General features: G+C 34.0%; 1 pseudogene; it reads left to right on the top strand.

Moving 5' to 3' along the window:
• The first annotated feature begins 12,532 nt into the window (after positions 1-12,532).
• LOC145095704 (serine/threonine-protein kinase SRK2E pseudogene) lies at positions 12,533-24,476 on the top strand (annotated as a pseudogene).
• Positions 24,477-26,459: the final 1,983 nt, after the last annotated feature.

Below are 26,459 nucleotides of genomic sequence, written 5' to 3'. Positions count from 1 at the left end.
TGTTTCCATTAGGGGCCAAAACTGTCAATAATTTCAAAATGCCATAACTCCCTCGTGGTGAGAAGCCCTACACTCCTAATAGCATAACCAGACCTTAAAACCTCCCAAACAAAACCCAAAACCGTAAAATATTAAGATATCCAGTTACGATTATACCTTGGCCTCCGAAGACACAATCAAACACTTGGATTACTTACACTATGACCCCCACATCTGAATTGAGCCAAATCATACATTTCCCAAGGCCTTAAGCCTCATGACAACTGATGATTGGGCCGCATCATCGATCTACGAAGAAAATCTAAAACCAAGTGTTAAAGAATTATGATATATGGACGTGCATAACATGTGATTGGATTCTTGAGTGCATATTTCGTTGCACAGATGAACGTCACATTCGAACGCATCATGATTAAAAATTGAGTTTGTAGTTTGTGACTTTAATGAAGTGGGTGATAGAGAACTGTCATCCAAATCCTCACCATTATTAAAAAAATTCTAAAATTAATGATTTTTTCTTTATATTTCTTTATATTTGATAAAATATTAAGCAATATGTAATATTATAAAAATTAAAAAGTCTTCAAAAATAACATTTAAATAAAATCGATATATTATAATACAAAGAATTTAAATAAATAGTACTAAATCTAAAGTATATTTTGTTATAATTTCCAACATTATGTATACAGTTATAAAATAGAAAACATAAAAATATAATCGATCATTATGAAATTAATATTTAATGTTGGAGATTAAACTAAAAAAATATAGTTTGGTTGAACCCGAGAAACCGACCCTCAAACCGAAAAACCAAATCGAGTGGGTTTTAAAAATTGAAAACCAAAATTAATAGATTGAGTTCTATTTTGTCCAAAACCGAAGAATGCTTATCAAATTGATACTAAAAAATGTTTGACATAAAACCCTCAAATTATATATACAAGGATAGGGCACGTAGGCTTTGTTTTTGGATCAAATTGACAACTCAAGAAGTCAAAGTAACTGGCCCATGGAACCAGCATATAGTATTCAAGACTCAAAGTTCCTACCCTATGGAAATCATGTCGATCAGGCCCAAATTGTTTGTTAGTTTGTTTAGGAAGTAAGCTTTGTTTATTCTTTGATTATTATTATTATTATTATTATTATTATTATTATTATTATTATTATTATTATTATTATTTTAACTATTTTCTGACTTTTACATTTTCAAGTTAATCAATTATCAGGGCTTGCAAAATAATAATTGTTTTACTTAGTAAAACAAGAAGAAATTGGAAGCTTCATGTCTCTGGCTATAGGGAGTGGCCCTTTGCTAGGGGCTCGCCAAAACCATTCCCATCAAACACGTTCTTGATTATTTTTCCTAAATAAAGCCTATTAAAAATAGCATATTATTTGGATGTTACCATTTCTTTCATTTTACGATTTGGATGCTAACATATATTTTATGATGTGGCTTAAAAAAATGTGATGTGGAAGCATTCTTTAAGCCTAAGTAACTATTATATGAATACGAGTTCTTTTTATTAACATTTTGTTCCCTAGTGCTTAAATACTTTTCTAACATTACTCAGTTGTCGTCCGAAGGTATATAAGTAGGCATTTTATATTGTTTCTTGTCAGGAATAAGAAAACCTTGAGACCGATCATGATCTTAAGAATAAAATTATAAAATTAAAGCTAATATATTCAACATGGTTTTATCATATAAATGTAATTGGTGTTTATGACTTCATAAGTCATAACTTGCTGTTCTTAGTTCTTAAACAAAAGTATGTAGGAGAATATTTTGTAACAACTTGCAAGCAAGAGTACGTAACTACTACTAGAATGTGCTTCAACAAAATGATTAGAAATGATCAACATTTTATGTGTTTACCAAATTAAGACTAATCATAAAATAACCACATGTTATTTATATATTATTGAATAATATTGGAAAAAATTATATGTTGTAGAAATGGCCAACGATGAGGAGTGAAGGTCAAACATCAAACTTTACAAGCCGTGATGAGCCATAACGTTTTTCAAAGCGTAATCGAAGACGATGATTTAATATTAATTTATAAATATATTACCACATAAATATAGATTTATATAAAATATAACTAATTTTTAGAAGTGTTATATCAACAACTAATAATAGAAAGTTAACAAAAAACTCAGTAGTTGTATGCTCTGTCAGAAAATGCATAATAAAAAACAAAAAAAAGTGTCTCAACCGAAAAAACTTACGCCTTGACGCACTATATCAGATTTTGTCACGAGTCACGGCTAATAACAACACCATGAGGCTTTTTTGTAATTGCGGAGTCATGCCTCACGCATTGACACGCGCCATGACGTGCCTTTTAGAACACTGGAAATGACTATTTACTCCTCATTGGATCATTCTAGATATTTTCATTTAAAATCTTTCATTTGTATAAAAATATATGAAAATGGTTATTTACCCTAGAAAATAACATCACTTTCTTCTGTAAATTTCGATACATTATCATTTGATTTAGGAAACTTTTTTTTGGATTTCAGACTACATCTTTCACAAGTGTTCATCGTATTTCAGATTCCATAATAATAGTGATATGGTTCTTTTTCTTCTTATTTTAGTATTTTATATAATAAAACATTACGAGTAGATCTATCTTTTTGTTAAGCTTCATGATGTTAATCTGATAAGAGTAAAGTGATTTGGTTTTAAAGGTTACAATGTTTGTAGAGACTATCGAAGTTGTGAAGATTGTCAAGTGGTGTATTCGAAATCTACTTATCTGTTGAAATTGTTTTTGAAGGAATAACAAACTGATCTCTATATCGAAATGTCAACTCTTCAATATATCTTTTTATCATACACGGAATTATTTGTATACATCATCGATTAGTCTATGTATCTTTTTATGATTAGTCAATATCACTCTATTTATGCCTATATCTAGTGTTGTATGTTTAGTTCGTTAGTATCATTCTTTCACATGATCATAACACAACATTATTGGAGCTACCACTGTAACCGACATATCTTCTTGATCAATATTGAGCTTAAAAAGAATTATTTATATTGCGTGTTCATTGTTTTGAATTGATTCTTGAGTTCAATGTTCATCAAGTGGTAACAGAGTCGTGCTTTGAAGATCTAAGTGATGGGTTGAAGGAACAATCTTGATTTGACGATTTTTGCACATAATCAATTCAAAGATTCGATAATCTTTGGTGAGTCTCTCAAAATTACTTGGACTTGTTATCTTAATTTTACGTTACTTGGTTTGAATTGAATCTCGAAAACTCACTTTTTAAGCCCAATCTCTTTGATTCAGCCCAATTACTTTAATCTAGCAAAAAAATATGATCCATACTTCACAGGTTTGGTTTAGTTTACGTTGATTTGGTGCATGATCCTATTTGGAGTTTAACCTATTGATCAAATTTGTGTTCATTGATCTAATTTTTCAATCCCAATTGTCTTATCCAATATAATCATATTACTGTCTTCGTATTTCTTTCATCAAGAATTTGATTCTAGTCGAAAACAAAAAATCATGTTTATCCGACATCTGCTTGCGTCAAGATTACTAGATGGATTTTAGTTTCTTCAATCATTGATCGATTAAATATGTTCAAGGATTTTGTTCTTGATGATCATTAAAACTAGCGAATCCATTCGTGTGAATTCAAGGTTAGACAAATTAGTTTAATTGATGAGATTGGTTGTTGATTCCGAATTGTGAAAATGATACTAATATATGCAAGTGTTGTTTTTAAAGGTCCAAAGAAAAGTCAAAATGATAAGTGATCATTAATTCTGAGTGCTCTTATAGCCGAAGTGAATCCTTTATATGTTATGCAAAGTAGTTTGAAAGGCAAAAAGAAATTGATTTTTTATGTGTAGCATATGGTTTGAAAAAGTAATTCAAAGAATTTGTTGATTAATAAGTGTCAAAATAGAAAAAGAAGATTAAAATTGAAGTAAATATCTTTCTATATTTTTTTTTTCTGCATATCTTCCCGTCTATATTAAATTGTGACAAGTAGATTAAAACATTTGACATAGGAGTATGAGTAGAAAGAAAATATAGAATGATATTTGGCTTCTTTTATTTTTTATAAGAATAGAAAGATAAGTAGAAATAAAAAGTAGTTCAACTAAAAAACGATTGAATATAAAGACAATGATGTTATACATTCTCCCCTTATATTCGAACCTCTAAAGTCTCAACATTGTTACATTGTTAATAATGGGACAAATGGGAATATAGAAACAATGGATATTATACTCGGGGCCGGTCTAGATAGTGGGCAACCCGGACGACCGTCCAAGGCCCACGTCTCCAGGGGACCCAAAATTTATGGGCTATGTAGTGTATATATCTAAAAAAACAATTATTACCTAAATGATTTTTAGGGCCTAAAGTTGGTTCAAACTCAAACTAGCTCAAAAGATAAACAATTTGACTTACTTTTTATTGTTAATTGAACGCGTTTATAATGAATAATAAATAATATTTTTGTTTGAATCTTTATTATATTTGTCTTTAAGGAGCATTTTGTTTTTTTTTTTTTTTTGCCCTGGGTCTCATATACATTTGGACCGGCCTTGGTTATACTTATATTCCTATGGACTATATGGAAATTCAGAAAATCTCTATGTTTATACTATAGAGGTAAAGTATCATATTGGATATTGGGTTGGCTACATAAATACAAAGTCGCGCATCTCTGGATCAACTCTAGAAAAAGGAATGACAGCAAAATAAGATGGAGGGAATGGTGTTGTGATCCCTTCTTGAAAGTAGAGCTAGCATATAATGATTGCAATTTTTTCTTGCAATACATATTGTTATGTAGCCTTGTTTTCTTGTTGTTGTGCTTGGCTTCCTGCTGGTATTTTTTATTTCTTTGAAAAGTTGTTGCCATTTCAAAAAAAAAAAACAAAAAAAAAATATAGAAGGATATTTAAATTATATCTTTTAACTAGGTTAAAACCTGTGGAACCCACGTGTGATAATTTTAAATAGAATTAAAAAATTGATTACGTAATAAAATAATATATTATTAGTTTAGAAAAACTTATGAATTGTTATAAAATATGATCAAATAACAAGATACATTATAGATAAAGAAAGACATGAGAATAAAGAGAACTTTTATTCTAATATTTGTGATGAAATCATCAAACTTTACAATACATAATATTCACTATTTATACTAGACAAAGAAGATGAAAGGTGATGTATGATATGAATGCTCATTATAGTGGTGCATAAGTACACTCATAAAACTCATAATAATGTTTGCTATAATGTTCACTAATATGGAGTGTAATGGGGGAATATGGAGAATCCAATAATCATTCACTAAATAATAATTCATAACACTCGCCTTCGAATGACTATTGTATCATGTCTCGTTAAAACCTTAATCGGTAAAACCTCATGGGAAAAACCCTTTATTAAAGAAAAAGTACATGTTATTGGAAACAATTTCCTCGTAAAAAACCTTGCTAAGAAAACCCAGTGGAAAAAACATAGCTAAGGTACAATATGTTTCCAACTCCCCCTGATTAGCATATCACTTGATTTTCTTGAAGCACCGCATAGCAATGTTTCGTACCATCTATTTCAAAATTCGATGTAGGAAGTGCTTTAGTAAACTAATTAGGAGAGTTGATATTGGATTGAATTTTCTAGATGTTGATGTCACACTCCTTTTGAAGATCATGAGTGAAAAAAACTTTGGTGATATATGCTTGGTTTTGTCTCCTTTGATAAATCCTTCCTTGAATGGAGCTATACAAGTTGTATTATCTTCATATAGTATGGTTGGAACATCCATGTTAGAAGTTAGACCATAATTCTTGCAAATGTGTTGAGTTAAATTTCTTAACCAAATACATTCATGACTTTCCTTATAAATTGTTATAATCTCTACATGGTTATAATAAGCAGCAACTATAGTTTGTTTAATAAAATGACAAGAAATTACGTTACCCCACAAGTGAATAAATAACCTGTTTGGGATCAAGCTTTGTGTGGATCAGATAAATATCTAGCATCTGCATAACTAATTAACTTCGCATTTTATGAATTTGAATAGTATAAATTCATATCCATTGTACCTCGAAGATATCAAAGAATGTGTTTGACTCTATTCCAGTATCTTCTTGTTGGACAAGAACTATATCTTGCTAATAAGTTTACGACAAAAGATTTATCAGGTCTTGTATTAATAGTAAGATATATTAGTGCACCAATAGCACTAAGATACAGTTCTTCGGGAACAAGAAGATTTTCATGTTTTTTATGATGCTGAAATTGGTCCTTTTTGACATCTAAGTGCCTTACCACCTTCGGGTTACACATGGATGTGAGTTATTCATATAAAACCTTTTTAACACCTTTTCTAGATATTAATGTACAAAAACTCCATTTTTGTGTGCTTAATTTGAAGACCCAAATAGAATTTCATTTTACCAAAATCATTCATTTCAAAAATTTCTTTCAAACAAGAAGTGACCTTTTCCAATTCTCTAGGAATTCCAATTATGTTCAAATCATCTACAATAACATCAATTATGATAAATTCTTATCTGGATCTTTTTATGAATACACATGGGCTTAATGGATTATTTTTATAGCACTCTTTCAACATAAATGTACTAAAACAATTGAAGCATATACGGCCAGATTGTTTCAATCTATATAAAGATTTATTTAATTTTACCAAATATACTTCACGAGAATTAGAAGTTTGTGCTTCTGGCACCTTAAACCCTTCTGGGATTTTCATATAAATATCATTTTCAAGTGAACCATATAAATAGGCGGTAAATACATCCATTAGACACATCTCCAGTTTTGTATATGTTGTTAAACTTATAAAATCACTGAATGTAATTGCATCAACTACCGGAGAATACGTTTCTTCATAATATATTTCGGGTCTTTGGGTAAAACCTTGTGCAACAAGTATTGCTTTATATCTCACAACTTCATTTTTCTCGTTTCTTTTGCGCAGAAAACCTATTCATGTCCCAATGTTCTTACTCTGTTTGGTGTACGGACTACAGGTCCAAAAACTTTTCGTTGAGTAATAGAATTAAGCTCGTTATTTATTTCATCTTTCCATTTTGGCCAATATTTTCTATTCATACATTTCTCAATAGATTTAGGTTCAAGATCCTTATTTTCTTTATAATCGCGCGTGGAACATGATATGAAAAATTATCGTCGACGTCTATCTTATTTCGGTTCCATCTTATTCCAATCATGACATAATTTATTGAGATCTCATGATTTTCATTTTTTCGGGTACCTTATTTTCTTTTGTTATGTCATTGGCCTCTTCTAGAGCTTCATTAATCTTTTCAAGGGATTATGTTTTCTCTTTTGGACCATCAATTATATTTGCTTCATTTCATTTTCGAGGATTTTTATCTTTGAAACCGGCTGATCTTCCACGCTTCAGGCGTGCCTAAGATTCATTTGCAGTTGTATTTTTTTTCTTCTGGGATATCAGTTCTAACTGGAGTAAGTATAGTTGGTACATGAGACTTTGTTACTAACTTAGGGTCAGTAAATGCTTCTGGCAATTGATTTGCTACATTTTGTAAAGGAATTATCTTTTTTATTTCAAGTTCACATTGACTTGAACGAGGATCTAAAACTGAAAGTGACAATTCCTTTCAAGAGATTTTATTTTCCAGCTTCTTTATTTCTCCCCCTGATGTTGGAAAATATGATTCATCAAAATAATAATCATCAAATATAGCTGTAAATAAATATCTAATTGATGATTTTAAATATTTTACTATAAATGGAGATTCATATCCAACATAAATTCTCATTCTTCTTGAGGACCCATTTTTGTGAAGTGAGGTGGAGAAATGGGTACATAAATTATACATCCAAACATCCTTGGATGGTAGATATTTGGTTCCTGACCGCAAACCAGTTGAATAGGGAGAACTCATGATAACTAGTTGTCATTATGCATATAAGTGATGTTGCATGTAAAATTTCATGTCCTTATGTTGATTAGGAAATTTATAATGCATTAGTAATGGTCTTGCAATTAATTAAAGGTGTTTGATTAACAACTCAACTAAACCATTTTGTGTATGAACATATGCAACATGATGTTCAATAGTTGTCCTAATCGACATGGAATATTCATTAAAAGCTTATGATGTAAATTCTCCAACATTGTCAAGTCAAATTTTCAAAATTGGGTAATCGGAATAATGTGCCATTAGGCAAATTATTTATGAAAGTAATCTTGCAAAAACGAAATTATGACTAGACAACAAGCACACATGTGACCATCTAGTTGACGCGTCAATTAAAACCATAAAATATCTAAATGGTCACATGGTGTTGGATCAGTTAGTCCATATATATCCTCTTGAATTCTTTGTAATAAACTAAGACTTTCATACCCAACTTTGTTCAATGATGGACTGAAAATTAATTTTCATTGAGAGCATGCAACACAATTCATTATCTTGAATAATCTTCTGGTTTTTCAAGGAATGACCACTTGAAGTTTCATTTATTCTACATACCATAATTGATCCGGGATGGTCCAACCGGTCTTGCCAAACTATGAAGGTAATATCATACTTTTTTTTTATTTTTAATAGCATGAATCATTGTAATATTTTCAATAGCATGAATCATTGTAATATTTATATAGTACAATCCGGAGGACAATACAGGTAATTTTTCCAAAAAACTTTTCTTATCCGATATCATTTTGTAATGTTGAGATAATTTTTATTACCATCATTAGTTGTTTCAATAGGATATCCGTTAGACCGAATATTCTTAAAACTTAATAAATTTCTTGGTGATTTTAATAAAAATAATGAATCACCAATTGTAATTATTGTCACTTGTGGTAATACTATATTCGCTCTTCCGGAGCCTTCGATCTTGGTGATTTAGACGAAAATAATGCATCACTAATTTATAATTATTTTCCCTTGTTGTAATATTATATTCGCTCTTTCGAAGCCTTCAATCATTTTTGCATTACCTGTTATTATATTAACAAATTTGCTTCTCTAATTGATAAGTAAGCAAAATATTTTTCATTATTAGAAATGCTATGTGTTATTGCATTGTCTGCAAGAAATATATCTTCCTTATTTCTTATATCCATATTTCTTTTCAATAAAAAATAAAACGTAAGAAACATTCGACATATGGCATAAAAACATAATAAATGTCATGAAACAAAACTCAACAATATTCTTCAATCACCATCCATATCACCACTTGCCCCTTCTGGGTAGACAAGAAAATCGGCAACATCCAAATGTGTCATTTCAGGTTGATCTTCATGAATATCACTTTGAATAAAATTTGTTTTGATATATTATTTTTATTTAGATTTTAGATAAGTTTGATAAAGATCAACAAAATGTTTTGGTAAGTGGCATGTACAAGAGCAATGAACGGTCATTCCACATCGGTGAGAAACATTTTCAACTTTCTTTTTTCCTTGTCCAGTTTTATCATTAGGATATGGATTTTTGCTATTTTCCAACTTCTGGTGGTTGCTTGTAATCTTGTTATTTTTTATGATAATAACCTTCAGGACCTCGATTATACCCATGACTATTATGATTATATGATATTGCATTCACTTCAGGGAATGCACTAGAACCAGTCGGGATTGATTGGTGATTTTTCATCAATAGTTCATAGTTTTATTCAGCCACAAGAAGAAATGAGATTAATTCATAATATATTCTTTTTTAAATCTTTCTCACGATATTGGTGCTGCAGGAGCATGTTGGTGGCATGGAAAGTAGAGAAAATTTTCTCTAGCATAACATAGTTTTTCATAGTGAAAATACTAATCAAAATAAAGACTTGTGTGTTCAAGAATTATTAGTTAATAAATTTCATAAAATAATTTGTAAGCATTGTACATGTAAACTTATAAAAAATACATACCTGAAAATAATAAGAGCGATAAAGAGTTAGAGCTCTATGGTAGAGTAGTGCTGATAACGTGTTATAAAATATGATCAAATAACAAGATACATTATAGATAAAGAAAGACATGAGAATAAAGAGAACTTTTATTCCAATATTTGTGATGAAATCATCAAACTTTACAATACATAATATTCACTATTTATACTAGACAAAGAAGATGAAAGGTGATGTATGATATCAATGCTCATTATAGTGGTGCATAACTACACTCATAAAACTCATAATAATGTTTGCTATAATGTTCACTAATTATGGGGAGTAATGGGGGAATATGGAGAATCTAATAGTCATTCACTAAATAATAATTCTGAATTGTAATATTGTATTTTTTTAATAACTTTGTAATTTGTAAGTATTTAATTACACATGTAAAAACTAAATAATAATTCTGAATTGTAATATTGTATTTTTTTTTAATAACTTTGTAATTTGTAAGTATTTAATTACACATGTAAATTCATCTGTTTTATAAAAGTCATGAGTTTATATAATGCAACATAGTATCACTTTTGGAGCTTTATTCTTATTAAATACATGAAAGCTGTGAAGCACTCACAAAACAAGCGCGTTGGTTGTATAAAATTTTTTATTCTTATTAAACTCTTACTTTTGATGCACGATTCTTGGAAAGAAAAAAGTTTTGTTGGCTAAAATGTCATTTTCCCATTTTAACTAACCACCCCAATAAATCATGAAAATGATATTAAAATATGACAAATTATATATGTCGGTAATGTAATAATTATATATAAACCCAACGGAATAAATTATAAATAATGTGACTAAATTTAGGAAAATAAAGTAAACAAAGTAAATATATAGTTCATTTCATGAATAATAAAACATCATGGTCTACTATATAATCATATAATTACCATTCTGAGTCATGTTGAAAACTTCTACCTTAGATGAAAGCAGATATGACATACAATTTTTTTGAATTTTCTATTATATAATATAAGGTAATATAAGATAAATACATGAACACATCCATTAAAATAAAAAACAAACAACAAAACATCCCTTACAATAAATAATGAATGTATATTATGAGTTTTTTTTAAATGAGCCGATTGGAAATAGTTTAGTTGAACTTTTTTAATATGTGCATGTACTCAGAAGTTAACAATTACACAATGTAGTATGCCCACACTTGAGAAAGAAAAACAATATTTATAATTCGAAATCGTAACGACTAATCAAATATTTGCAAAAAAACATTATTAATTTACAAAGATAGAAGTTTCTTAGTAAGTTTACAATTTTACTCTAAAATAAATATATACACCATTATGAATATCTAAGTTTGAGTATAGTGAAAAGAAACACAATAAATCATGAAAATGACATTATACATGACAAATTAAACATGACGACAATGTAACAACAATATATTTGCAATACCTTACCCAAAATAGCAATGTACTTTGTTAACATAGAGAAATTATAAATGTGGATTGAACTAAGATCGATAGAAGTTGTAATCGTAAAAAAAAAGTGGATTGAACATAAATCCATAGAAGCTGTAAAATCAATTTTAAGCTTCATGTCAATTCGATCAATTGCACTATTGGTGGTCATACTGTACTAAATCAGAAAAGGTGGTCAATCTTTTCCACAGGACTCGGTTTTTGTTCTACATATATATATATATATATATATATATATATATATATATATATATATATATATATATATATTAGAGGATGATGATAAATATTTTTTTGTTACATCAAAAAGGATACAACTTTTATTTTTATGGATAATTTTATTCAATCAAGCTTGAAAGTAGCTAGAAATGTGAGGGATGAGTTCTAATTTTTGTCGAGTTTTGGTGGTCCTTTCTATTTGAAATTGTCTACATATGTTGTAGCCTATGGTGAGAGGATTGAAAAGAAGTCAACTATCATCCAATCTATGGTTATTTTTAAATATAAACATCAGAAAAATAAGCAATCTATGATGCTGAAATAACATGTAACAAATATAAAAAATAAATAAATAAATAAACTTCTAGCTAAAAACCAATTTCCTTCTAGCTTTTGTTGGTTTTTGGTCTAATAAGATCGATTTTTCTTTGAAGTTAAAATTCATGAAAACATGAAAAACACATTACATTCTTAACTTACCAACATATAACAATCACCCTATTTCCAAATTTCTTCTTATTAGGACACTAAGATTAACATTGGTATAATTTGGTGGATTATTCAAAGTATAATGTTGTAACAAAACAGAAATGAAAGTAGGAAGTAAATTGCTATTTTTTGCATTTGTTATCCGATTATACTTTTTATTTTTTTGTTTTGAATAAACCAAAGGTTACAAATGACATCACAGGGAATCAGTCTCTAGTAAAGCAACTTCTTGATTGGTTGATACACTGGAAGGATAGTTCCCTAAATGGTGCCAGCAAGGCGAATGAAAAGAAACAGAGCGAACCAGGGCAAAGAAGGCAATATTGCTAAGTGGTACACGTAGCATAGAGAAGACCACACCAACCAAGTTGGTTAGTCATATGGACAATGGAGGTTAATGCTAACCATAGTCGTGGAAAAGCTTATGCCAAAATTGAAAAGGGAATTAGTAGTAGCACTGGTAATTCTGTTAAAGAACTTGTCAAGAATCAATCTTTAAGTGTTGACTTTGACCGATCAAAGCATCCAAAGGCGGTGTTGATTATGGATGAAGTTGGTATGTAACGCATGTGTTTCCGGGCTTGCCATTTTTAGCAATGTAATAGTCTAGGTTAACCTTTGTAACCCGTTTTAAAATAATAAAAGTGTATTATTTGAATATTATGTGTTTTGTGCTTAATTGGTTAATTATGTGGTTTGATTAGTTAAGAATAAAAATAAGCGTCAAAATTAAAGTGTGAGATAAGCCCGATATCTTTTCATAAAGTTGTAGTGGTCGAAACAAGGATTCCGGAGATATAAGGAATGCCGAAATCCGAGTTATAACGAAGAAGTTATGACCTGTCGAAGTTTCACGACAGAACCGGCACGACCCAGCGCGACCCAACGCGACGTAGATAGTGAATTTAAGGTAGATAGATATCTATCCTTAGTGATCTAAATGAGAATTGAAGATCTCATCGATAGTAGTTCATCGACGGAAAGACGGACGGAATCGGAGTTCAGATGATGGAGTTATGAATTTCGAACGGAGTTTTCCTGTCCCGGCCTACTAAAGATAATATATAAGTAATATACTTATAATATATTAAAAATAAAGTAAAAATTATCCAATGGAGTCTAAACGAGAGTTGTAGATTATAATCTCACCTTCGCGGCGATATAAAGAACGTCGAAAACGGAGTTCGTATGCGAAAGTTATGAATTTCTGAAGTTCGGGGCGCGAAACCCCAAAACTGTCAGAGCCCACGACGTGGAACAAGGTTGCCACGACGTGGCAAGTGTCCTGTCACCTCCGGAAGGCCCCCAGATGCAACTTGGGATGACGCATGCAGTGACGACCAAGCCCACGACGTGGAACAAGGTTGACACGACGTGGCAAGGGCCAAATTTGCCCTACAAATAGATTTGAAGGGCCAGCCGTTTAGGGTTGCTATTTTCTCTCTTCTCTCTCCCGTTTTGCATCGATTTGCGTGCCAGAAATACCCCGAAGCCCAGGTATTTTTCCCGAGCCCCGAGGCAAGTCCCGAGATCCCGAAGATCCCGAGAAGTGCGGTTCCCGAGCCGAAGCTCTGCCTGCGAGAAGTTTGATTTTTGTGAAGATCTTTCAGATCTGCTGAGGATTACTACTTCTACAAGTCGTAGTGCTGTCCGATCATCTTCTGATCAAGTGAGTGTGTAGTTACTTTCTTCCAAATACAATAATATGAAGTATTTTAAATAAAATACGTGCTATGTGTATATATTTGGTTGTGTTATGTGTGAATGTGTATTCACTCTCTTCTATCTTATAGATCTGATTATTTCTCTATGAGATATGTGTTATGTGTGTGTGTGCCTCATCTGTTATGTGATATATGTGTCGATTAAAGCATGCTATATAGGTTTTTAAACTATGTATACAAATGTATATTTTTATCTACTAATATGTTGGGTAGAACATGGGTAGATAGTTGGTGTGTAATAAACAGATGAGAGGCCTCGTTGTTGTTTGATTTAGTCATCTAGCGGAGTTTAGATGACGACCACATACTTTTCTAGATAGTCTTGTGGAAACATTAGCAGGTTCGCCACCTGTAGGTGTTAATGAACTTGGGTGTTCATTCGCTGTACTCCATCCCCCTCATGGTTGCCTTATTTGACTTATATTGCTGAGGTATCCCCGAAGCATGTGTTGTCGCCCCGATGAAATATTCTTAGACTAGGTCCCTTATGTTAGTTTAATTAGGGACATTAAAGTGAGAATAACGGGAATGGGTAATTGGGTTATTGTTGGTTGGTGAAAATTAAATATGATATTTATTGTGGGTTGAAAACCCTATATGCTCACCAGGCTCCCAAGCCTGACCCACTCAGTTTTAAATTGTATTATAGGAAGTGGCGGAAGGGCATGAGATGGATGATCCATCAAGTTGTTTTGTTTACAAGTCTGCATATGTTTATATTTGTTATATGACTTGTAATGTATTCGTTTATGCTTATTGGTCTGTATCGGAACATGACACCCCGAGTTTTGATTATAATGAAAATACATTTCTTTTATGAAATGCTTCGGTAAACATTGTTTTATCATGTTTTGTTTTTGGGAACAAATTCCGCAACTCTTTCAAATCAAAAGGATTTACTCTGAAAATATTTAAAAGCATAAATGAAAAATCGGTCTTTTCTGGCCGAGATTTTGGGGATGTCACAGTTGGTATCAGAGCATTAGTTTAAGCGAACTAGGAATTTGTTGGATTTCTAGACTTAAACTTAGAATGCTAAGTGAAGTTTTGAGATGTGTGTCTGTTGTGATTTAGACACGAGCACTAGTTTATTTTAGGAAAGTTGCCTAAAATGCTTTTATGTGCTAAATGTTATATGTTGCCATATATATGATATTATTTGTTCGGATCTATGGTCTGTTGCCGACCGGATCTAGAAACCTTATGTGTGTAGGATTCTAAGCGTACGTCTACGATATTAGAACTAGCATGTAAACGTTTCGGAGTGATAAGGATGATTTGAATATCTATCATGATTGAGAATCTAATTTCACCTTATTCGGTGTGTAGATCAAAATGGTGAGAACAAGAAGTGTAGTTGGAAATGCTGACGAAAACAGGAATCAACCACCAGTGATTGAGCCAATACCTGTCGTAGCAGCAGCACCTAAGCCAATAACCATGGCTGGTGTGCAATTGATGATTCAGACGATGTTGGATCGTCAGATGGATGAAACTAGACGGTTGCTTCAACAAAATCGTGAAGAACTGTCGATTCGTGTGGAAGAGCCTGAATTAAATGAAGGGCACTCAGAAGGAGGAAACTTCAGTGGGTCTGTTGGTCCAGCCAACCCACCGATAGTTAGGCAAGATAACCATGAAGGAAGGAATGATGGAATGGGATGCAAGTACAAGGACTTTTTGACTTGCAAACCATCGACCTTCAATGGAAAGGAGGATCCGATTGGGGTTATGGATTGGATCTCCGAAATGGAGCTAGCCTTCATGACGTGTGGCTGCAGAGGTAAGTTGCAAACTATCTATGCCGTGCGTCAATTCCGAGGTGGAGCCGTTCGTTGGTGGAACACTCTAGGGAAGACCTTAAGCCCTAATGAGCCACTGCAATTGACATGGGCTGAATTCTTGGTGCAGTTCAAGCGCAAGTTTTGTTCGGCTCAAAATCTGTTGGAGTTGGAGAATAAGTTTTTGACATTGACGAGAGGTAGCATGTCAGTTGATGAGTACACCAATAACTTTACCGATAAGATGGAGTTTGCCTTGCGTATCGTTCCAGACGAGCTGACAAAGGTGGATCGGTATGCGAAGGGACTTCCATGGGAGTACGAGGTGCCAGTACGTCAGGCACTTACTCTAGAGGCAGCTATTTGGGCTGCCAAGTCTGTGGAGAACATGATCAAGGGGAGAACCACCGTCAAGGTTGAGGTTGGTGAGAAAAGGAAGTTTGAAGGAACATCTGGTTCCAGTAAGAAGAGCAAATTTTTGAAATCTGATTCGAAAAAGTTTGGAGGAAAAGGAGGCGAAGCAAAGTGGTGTGATAAGTGTAAGAAAAGGCACTTTGGGAAATGTAAGGAGGATGTGACCTGCTACAAGTGTGGAAAGGTTGGACATTTTGCCAATGAATGTCCGAACAACAAAAGGATGTGTTTTGGTTGTAATGAAGAGGGGCATATTTTGAGAGACTGTCCGAAAAAGAAGGAGGCAGCTAGGCCCAACATTCCACCAAAGCCGAAGGCAAGAGCCTTCCAGATGACACTTGAGGCTGCTAAAGATGAAGCTGATGTCGCTTCAGGTACCTTTCTCGTAAATGATTTACCTGCTCAAATTTTGTTTGATTCTGGAGCCAACTACTCCTTTATTTCGCATGAGTTTGGTAGAAAGCTAGCTTTGCCTATTGATAGACTAGATGATGCTTTATTAGTCGAAGTAGCTAGTGGCAAGTTTGTACCTGTTAGCCACCGTATGAAAGACATCTTAATCGACCTTAATGGGAATAAGTTTCACGAGGAATTATTGCCCATCGATCTTAATGGTTTCGACATCGTGTTGGGAATGGATTGGCTTAGCGCCAATGATGCCGAAATTTTGTGCAAGAAGAAGATAGTTAAAGTAAACCCGCCTGGAAAAGATTCGTTTATGGTGTATGGGGACAAACGGCGAGTGAATTTTGGGATCATTTCTCTAATGAAAGCCAGGAAGTGTTTGACCAAGGGATGTACATCATATTTAGCATTTGTGATTGATGCTAAGAAGGAAAAGAAGGTGATGCAGAGCATTCTAGTGGTGTGTGATTTTCCGGAAGTGTTCCTCGAGGATCTTCCTGGATTACCACCTGATAGACAAGTGGAGTTCATAATAGACTTGTTACCAGGAACCACGCTAATAGCAAAAGCACCTTATTGATTAGCACTGACGGAGATGAAGGAGCTGATGATGCAACTTCAGGAGTTATTGGACAAAGGTTTCATTAGACCTAGTTCATCGCCCTGGGGAGCTCCGGTGTTATTTGTAAAGAAGAAAGATGGAAGTATGAGAATGTGCATCGATTACAGAGAGCTGAACAAGGAAACAATAAAGAATAGATATCCGTTGCCGAGGATTGATGATCTGTTTGATCAATTGCAAGGTTCGAGCTATTTCTCGAAGATCGATCTTAGGTTAGGATATCATCAGCTGAAAGTAAGAGAGCAAGATATCGAGAAGACTGCATTCAGAACTAGATATGGACACTACGAGTTCTTGGTTATGTCTTTTGGACTAACCAATGCTCCAGCAGCGTTCATGGATTTGATGAATAGGGTTTGTAACCCGTTCCTTGATAAATCTGTGATAGTGTTCATAGACGACATTCTGATTTACTCGAAAAGCCAGGAGGAGCATGGAAGGCACTTGCGAGAAGTGTTAGAAGTTTTGAAGAAGGAGAAGCTTTATGCGAAGTTCTCCAAATGTGATTTTTGGATTCGTGAGGTCCAATTCTTGGGTCACGTGGTCAACCAAGAAGGGATAATGGTTGATCCAGCGAAGATCGAAGCTGTGACGAAGCGGGAACAACCGAAAAGTCCCACGGAGATTCGAAGCTTTTTAGGATTAGCCGGATATTACCACAGGTTTATCCAAGGCTTTTCTTCGATTGCTACTCCATTGACAGCTTTGACCCACAAAGGAGCTACTTATGCTTGGAGTGAGAAGCATAAAGAAGCATTCGAGAAGTTAAAGAAGAAGTTATGCGAGGCACCGATACTTTCTCTACCCGATGGAGTTGAAGACTTCGCTGTTTATAGCGATGCGTCTAGTGTTGGATTGGGTTGTGTTTTGACCCAAAGAGAAAAGGTGATAGCATATGCGTCTCGACAGCTGAAAGAGCATGAAAAGAATTACCCGACTCATGATTTGGAGTTGGCAGCGGTAGGTTTCGCTCTGAAAATATGGAGGCATTACCTCTATGGCACGAAGTGCAAACTTTTCACTGATCATAAGAATCTCCAATACCTCTTTAATCAGAAGGAATTGAATATGAGGCAACGACGCTGGCTAGAATTACTTAAAGACTACGACTGTGAGATACTTTACCACCCCGGTAAAGCTAATGTTGTTGCTGATGCTCTCAGTCGGAAAGTCAATCTTGAAAGGAGAAGGCCAAGAGCGTTGAGAATTGAAGTTGTCTCGACCATTGTGGAAAGTATAAAGAAAGCTCAAGAGGAAGCTTCTGAGAAAAATGACCAAAAGGAGGAACGTTTGGGTAAAATGTTGGTGTTTGGTACTAACGGTCATGGACTGAAGGTATTCCAAGATCGTATTTGGGTACCTAAGTCAGGAGGAATTAGGGATCTTCTGATGGAAGAAACTCACAAAACCATGTACTCAATTCATCCGGGTAGCACTAAAATGTATAGGGACCTGAAACCCTACTACTGGTGGCCGACGATGAAGCTTGATGTTGCAAAGTATGTGGCCGAGTGTGTGACTTGTGCGAGAGTCAAGACACAACATCAGAAACCTTACGGGAGTTTAGAACCATTGCCTGTGCCTATGGGTAAGTGGGAAGACATTGCTATGGATTTTGTCACTAAACTGCCCAGAACAAAGAATGGTCACGACATGATTTGGGTGGTCGTTGATCGATTCACTAAGAGTGCACATTTCATAGCGGCCAGGGAGAAATGGTCTATGGAAAAGCTTGCGAATTCTTACGTGAAGGAAATTGTGAGGCTTCACGGTGTTCCGTTAACGATTGTATCGGATCGTGATAGCCGTTTCACCTCAAGGTTTTGGAAAAGTCTACAAGAGGAAATGGGTACCAAGTTATGTTTAAGCACAGCTTACCATCCGCAGACTGATGGTCAGAGCGAAAGAACAATACAAACACTTGAAGATATGCTTAGAGCATGTACCTTGGAATTCCTAGGTAATTGGGATGAACATTTACCATTGGTAGAATTTTCCTATAATAATAGTTTTCACTCGAGCATTAAGATAGCACCTTATCAAGCTTTGTATGGACAGAAGTGTCGTACACCGTCTTGTTGGCTTGAGGCTGGGGAAAAGCAGTTTATGGGACCGGAGATGGTTCATCAAACTGCTGAAAAGTTGAAAATAATTAGGGAAAGAATGTTAGCAGCTCAAGATCGTCAAAAGAGCTATGCTGACAAAAAGCGAAAACCGATGAATTTTGAGATTAGAGATTCGGTTTTGCTTAAAGTCTCGCCGTGGAAGGGACTTATAAGATTTGGTAAAAGGGGAAAGTTGAGTCCAAGGTTTATTGGACCGTTTAAAGTCCTTCAGAGGATTGGGAACCAAGCTTACAAGCTCGAATTACCCGAAGAACTGAATGGAATTCACAACACCTTTCATGTGTGTTATTTGAGGAAGTTCACGGGAGAAGTTCCCGATATAATTCCAATTTATGAATTGAGAATTGATGAGAACAAAAGGTTGATTGAAGAACCAGAGGCAATTGTTGACCGAAAGACTAAGAAGTTGCGACGCAAAATGGTTGGGTTAGTGCTTGTCCGATGGAAACACACGAATGGGCCGAATCTCACCTGGGAGGCGGAGAGTGACATGTTGAGTCGCTATCCGCATTTATTTGTTGATGTGTGATTCCGGGGACGGAATCATTCTAAGGTGGAGAGAATTGTAACGCCTGTGTTTCCGGGCTTGCCATTTTTAGCAATGTAATAGTCTAGGTTAACCTTTGTAACCCGTTTTGAAATAATAAAAGTGTATTATTTGAATATTATGTGTTTTGTGCTTAATTGCTTAATTATGTGGTTTGATTAGTTAAGAATAAAAATAAGCGTCAAAATTAAAGTGTGAGATAAGCCCGATATCTTTTCATAAAGTTGTAGTGGTCGAAACAAGGATTCCGGAGATATAAGGAATGCCGAAATCCGAGTTATAACGAAGAAGTTATGACTTGTCGAAGTTTCACGACAGAACCGGCACGACCCAGCGCGACCCAGCGCGACGTAGATAGTGAATTTAAGGTAGATAGATATCTATCCTTAGTGATCTAAATGAGAATTGAAGATCTCATCGATAGTAGTGCATCGACGGAAAGACGGACGGAATCGGAGTTCAGATGATGGAGTTATGAATTTCGAACGGAGCTTTCCTGTCCCGGCCTACTAAAGATAATATATAAGTAATATACTTATAATATATTAAAAATAAAGTCAAAATTAGCCAATGGAGTCTAAACGAGAGTTGTAGATCATAATCTCACCTTCGCGGCGATATAAAGAACGTCGAAAACGGAGTTCGTATGCGAAAGTTATGAATTTCTGAAGTTCGGGGCGCGAAACCCCAAAACTGTCAGAGCCCACGACGTGGAACAAGGTTGCCACGACGTGGCAAGTGTCCTGTCACCTCCGGAAGGCCCCCAGATGCAACTTGGGATGACGCATGCAGTGACGACCAAGCCCACGACGTGGAACAAGGTTGCCACGACGTGGCAAGGGCCAAATTTGCCCTATAAATAGATTTGAAGGGCCAGCCGTTTAGGGTTGCTATTTTCTCTCTTCTCTCTCCCGTTTTGCATCGATTTGCGTGCCAGAAATACCCCGAAGCCCAGGTATTTTTGCCGAGCCCCGAGGCAAGTCCCGAGATCCCGAAGATCCCCAGAAGTGCGGTTCCCGAGCCGAAGCTCTACCTGCGAGAAGTTTGATTTTTGTGAAGATCTTTCAGATCTGCTGAGGATTACTACTTCTACAAGTCGTAGTGCTGTCCGATCATCTTCTGATCAAGTGAGTGTGTAGTTACTTTCTTCCAAATACAATAATATGAAGTATTTTAAATAAAATACGTGCTATGTGTATATATTTGGTTGTGTTATGTGTGAATGTGTATTCACTCTCTTCTATCTTATAGATCTGATTATTTCTCTATGAGATATGTGTTATGTGTGTGTGCCTCATCTGTTATGTGATATATGTGTCGATTAAAGCATGCTATACAGGTTTTTAAACTATGTATACAAATGTATATTTTTATCTACTAATATGTTGGGTAGAACATGGGTAGATAGTTGGTGTGTAATAAACAGATGAGAGGCCTCGTTGTTGTTTGATTTAGTCATCTAGCGGAGTTTAGATGACGACCACATACTTTTCTAGATAGTCTTGTGGAAACATTAGCAGGTTCGCCACCTGTAGGTGTTAATGAACTTGGGTGTTCATTCGCTGTACTCCATCCCCCTCATGGTTGCCTTATTTGACTTATATTGCTGAGGTATCCCCGAAGCATGTGTTGTCGCCCCGATGAAATATTCTTAGACTAGGTCCCTTATGTTAGTTGAATTAGGGACATTAAAGTGAGAATAACGGGAATGGGTAATTGAGTTATTGTTGGTTGGTGAAAATTAAATATGATATTTATTGTGGGTTGAAAACCCTATATGCTCACTAGGCTCCCAAGCCTGACCCACTCAGTTTTAAATTGTATTACAGGAAGTGGCGGAAGGGCATGAGATGGATGATCCATCAAGTTGTTTTGTTTACAAGTCTGCATATGTTTATATTTGTTATATGACTTGTAATGTATTCATTTATGCTTATTGGTCTGTATCGGAACATGACACCCCGAGTTTTGATTATAATGAAAATACATTTCTTTTATGAAATGCTTCGGTAAACATTGTTTTATCATGTTTTGTTTTTGGGAACAAATTCCGCAACTCTTTCAAATCAAAAGGATTTACTCTGAAAATATTTAAAAGCATAAATGAAAAATCGGTCTTTTCTGGCCGAGATTTTGGGGATGTCACATGGTATGCCTGCAAGAGATAGAGGTGGTGTAGCTGATCTTATTTCCAACATTAAAATATCTAAAATCCCTGTAATTTGTATATGCAATGATCGATACAGTCAAAAAATTCTTTCTTTCCAATAACCAACAAAACAACAAATGGCGAAAAAACTGTTACATATTACAAATGTAAAAAACTCAAATAAATGAGGTTGCCCTTGAAGAACTTGCTGAAAGATTGAATAGATACATGGGTACAACCAAATAATAAAATAATATTCCTAAATCATGTGTTTAATAAGACCATAAAATGAAAAGCAAACATTATTATAGGATTTATAAAGTGTAGATTACATTCTTTATGTTAGCATTCAATTTCTTTTTCTCTTTCTTTTTTCTTCCACGTTTCATTCTTCACTCAACAACTAATTTTTATATAACCAAATAATAAAACCAATCAAATTTAACCAAGCATAAATAAATACAAATGAAATAAATGGGAAATGAGTTAACATAGTGCAAAGGGATTCATCAAAGTTTAATATTTCCTACCCTTAGGTTTCAAGTTTAGAGACTTGGAAATTATTATATGGATTGTTAAGAAAATAGATGATATCACACTTCAAATATAATAACACCGCGTTACATGTATATTCCTACAAACTCCATTGTCTGAAAATTATAAACATAAAACCAATTAAACCTGTAAAATAATTTTTTTATAGGATAATATTAGGTTTATTACTCATCATCATTCACGATGCATGAGTTAAAACAAAGAGAATGGTTTGTTTACATTGTCATAAAACCGTTGGTTCAAAATTATTGAATGTATATGGTTTAAATTTTTTTCATTTACGTGTTGTTCTAAACTTCATCTCGTGAATTATGGTCAAGTAACCTTTCTTTTTGCTTTTCTTGTTCAAGATCAAAGAACCATCGTGTAAGATGCATCAAATCAACTTTTGAATCTAAGTTGTTAATCAAGGAAATTCATCATGTTACCCAGGTAATCAGAACCATGAAATAAGGAGTTGGATTATTTGCATATGAAGTTAAACCCTAAACCCCTCCCCGAAAAATAAAAGATCAAAAGAACATATGAACTTCCAACATTTCGATATCAACTAACTTATCTTACAAATTCCAAACCATAGTTAGGTCAATATAAATCAACATGAATAAAACATATCAAAAAGGGTTATTTCCAATAAAGACCCCATATTTACTGTTTTTTTTCGTTTTAAACCAAAAGGTTTGTTTTTTTCTAAAAAAAACCACACATTTTGCAAAAAATTGTTTTTTTGTATTGTAACCGGTTGAGTAGGTACCCAACAATCCTACTTTCCCCTAAACCATTACACCAGTCGACTGTATCCTCCTTCATCAACAAAATTGAATTTCTCCCCAAATCAATTCCCCCAATCGAATGGATGATCGGGATCTACTAGTAAAGGTAAACCCAGTCGATTGTGTGTTGATGTGCCCTTCCGATTCATCGAAACTATCGTATGTATTTGATTCATGTTCTGTCGATTGAAACAAATCACGAAGAAGAAGAAAAGAGAGAAGATCTTTTATTGAGAAACCCACCATTGGGGCCACTCCTTTGTTGATCTGGAACCAAAACAAACCAAATCCATAGCCACCACTTTAGAACTCCTTTACACAACCTCCATCACAAACAGAAGAAAAAATCTACTGCTGCTCTTCATCTTCTCCATCAAAAAACACCTGCAACAAAGAAAGGAAACATAAAAAATCCGTTGTTGTGTTCTTTGCCCTCTAGTTGAGGTTCGAGACCTTTCCATCCTTACTTATCAAGAAACCGACAGTCGCCTTCGATTTTGCATCATCACCGAATCCACCTCTCACCTTCGCCCTTTCCATCGATACTCGAACCCCAGCCTCTAGCCGAGACCACCTAAAAACATAAACCAACCAGTCACCACCTCCTTCGAACAACCATTAATACCTATGTTGCTTCTTCCTAGCCAAGAGCGAAGCTACTGCTCATCTTCTTCACCTAGTCCGAACTTGCAACAAACTGAATCAGTGAAGTCTTGCTTAAAAAAGAATATGATGGAAAGATTGCAGATGTGTGGTCATGTGGTGTAACACTATATGTCATGCTTGTTGGAGCTTACCCTTTTGAAGACCCTGATAAACCTACGAATTTCCATAAGACTATACAACGAATTCTGAATGGCAAATACTCGATTCCATCTTACGTTCATATTTCCACCGACTATCACCATTTAATCTCTAGAATCTTTGTTGCTGATCCTGCTAAGCGGATAACAATGGATGAGATAAGAAACCATGAATGGTTTGTGAAGAACTTGCCAGAAGAATTGACAAAAGGAAATGCAATGGATCAATTTGGTGGCCCCGATCAACCAATGCAAAGTGTTGATGGAATTATGCAAATAATTGCAGAAGCTACAATTCCTCCAGTTAGAGCTAATAATTAGAATCGGTGTGTTACTGGGAGTTTGTATATTGTTGATGACATGGATGAGGATTTAGAGAGTGATCAGGATTTGGATATTGATAGCAGTGGGGAGATAGTTTATGCCATGTGAGTGTATTGTTTTTTGAAAAATACTTTTAGATGAAAAAAATGATGTTATAAAAAAATCAATGGTGAAATGTGGAATTACAGGTGGATCTATTTTTCTACAGGGGCCAGATGAGGCAAACGAAAAGGAGGAAGAGGGTTGCTCACCCGGTAACAAGACAAAAAAATAGGTTTTTGCAAAAGTTGAGTTTTTTTGGAAACAAACAAACCTTTTGGTTTGAAACGAAAAAAATCAGTAAATATGGGGTCTTTATTGGAAATAACCCTATAAAAAAAGCATACCTTTAGAAATTGACCAAAAGAAAACAAGTAGATATCATTGTTTCAATTTCTGCAACAAAAAACCAAGCACGCATATGTTGGGATATGAGGTGAAACAATGGTTGGATGTTGAGATATGGGGTGATACACGGAGAAGAATGTACCTGCTATGGGAGAAAAATAATAACACCTTATTAACATATTGATCAAAATGATGACACAAATCGTGTCCCTCATTGTTTTGTTCAGCAACGATCCATGTTTCAAATGCAAAAAAAAAATGTGAGACTTATCAACTTCACCCAAAATGTGACCTAACAGCAAACGAAATTGAAAAGTACAAAATTAAAAACACACATTAAACCACGATCAAAATACATTGATAGGTTATAAAATTGTTAAATTAATTAAATGAGAAGCCAAAATCATCATAATATTTAAGATATTTGAAATGGATTTCTAAACAAATATTCTGTCATCTCTGCGGTAAGGTAGTTCTCTTTCAATCTCATATTATTTTTCAACACTCATATTGAGTCCTAAAATCTTAGACATATATTGTAGAACCAAATCGAAGATTATGGTTCAAAAATAGGTTCTTACCTCCGTATTACAGCCGATGGGGGACACACAATGTCCAAATTGAGTCGTCGTGAGAGAAAAGATGAAGACGATGGACAGGGCGTCTGGGAAAGGAAGTGTCAACAATCAGATGGTGACCGGACGCATACTAAGAATCTAAGATGAGAGACATATGAGTGAATATACACTAAAATGAGAGAGACGAAGGTGAAGGAGATGCTTAGCTTTGTTAGAGATGAATCTGCGTTCGAGGTATATACGAAGTTGACAAAAGGCCAATTCAAATTTGGAGATTGAATCTTGATTTCTTGCTATTAGCGTGCTAATTTATCAATTATTGTTGATTTCTTGCTATCAGCATTTGAAATTTCAATTGCAGGAAATTAAGAACAAAATCAAGATAAGATTTTTGAAATTTCTGATTTCATGCAATGAGTTAGCAGCCGAAGTATAAAACGTACCGAATGAAAGGGGCAATTTAGGAATTTCTGTTAAAAATTTGGAGCAGAAAAAGAAGCTTTAGGTGGGCTGAAAAACTGACACGTGGAGAAAATGGTTTTATTTATTAGATTAGGGGAGTTAGAATGATAATAATGGCAGTTTATGGTTTGACTATCAGAAGGTTTGATTAATACCGAAGAAGCAGGTATTTTATTTATTTTTTATTTTTATTTTTCTGTAATGAATTTATTTTGTGAAGGTTTTATTCAAATGAAAAGAAGAATTGAAAATTTGAAAGTTAAACTTTCGAATCAAAAGTTTGTCAAAATTTGTTAGCCAAAATAAATTCTATGACTAAAGAAAATGTAATATAATTTTGAAAATTTATCTGAAACTTTTCTTTCATCAAAATCAAAATTTGAAAATTGTAATTCAAAATTTTTTAATGAACAAATCAAAATCAAGGATATCTCAAATAATGAATTAGACTTCCATAATGATTTTGAGAATGAAAATGAAACGAGAATTATTGAATATCAACTTTATGAAGATACTTTCGAATACAAAAAAGGTTTATCAGAAATAGATAAACATTATCTTGAATCATCTGCTTGTTATTATTTTGGGTTAAAAGATTTTCCAAATCAATTTTTTTTTTTTTTTTTTTTTTTTTTTTTTTGTGAAAAATGGGAGAATAACTCAA

This window comes from Lactuca serriola, chromosome 3, assembly GCF_051521515.1.
Source record: "Lactuca serriola cultivar US96UC23 chromosome 3, Lser_US96UC23_V15, whole genome shotgun sequence".
In the NCBI taxonomy this organism is placed as follows: domain Eukaryota; kingdom Viridiplantae; phylum Streptophyta; class Magnoliopsida; order Asterales; family Asteraceae; genus Lactuca; species Lactuca serriola.
This window is presented reverse-complemented; position numbering and strand designations above follow the sequence as displayed.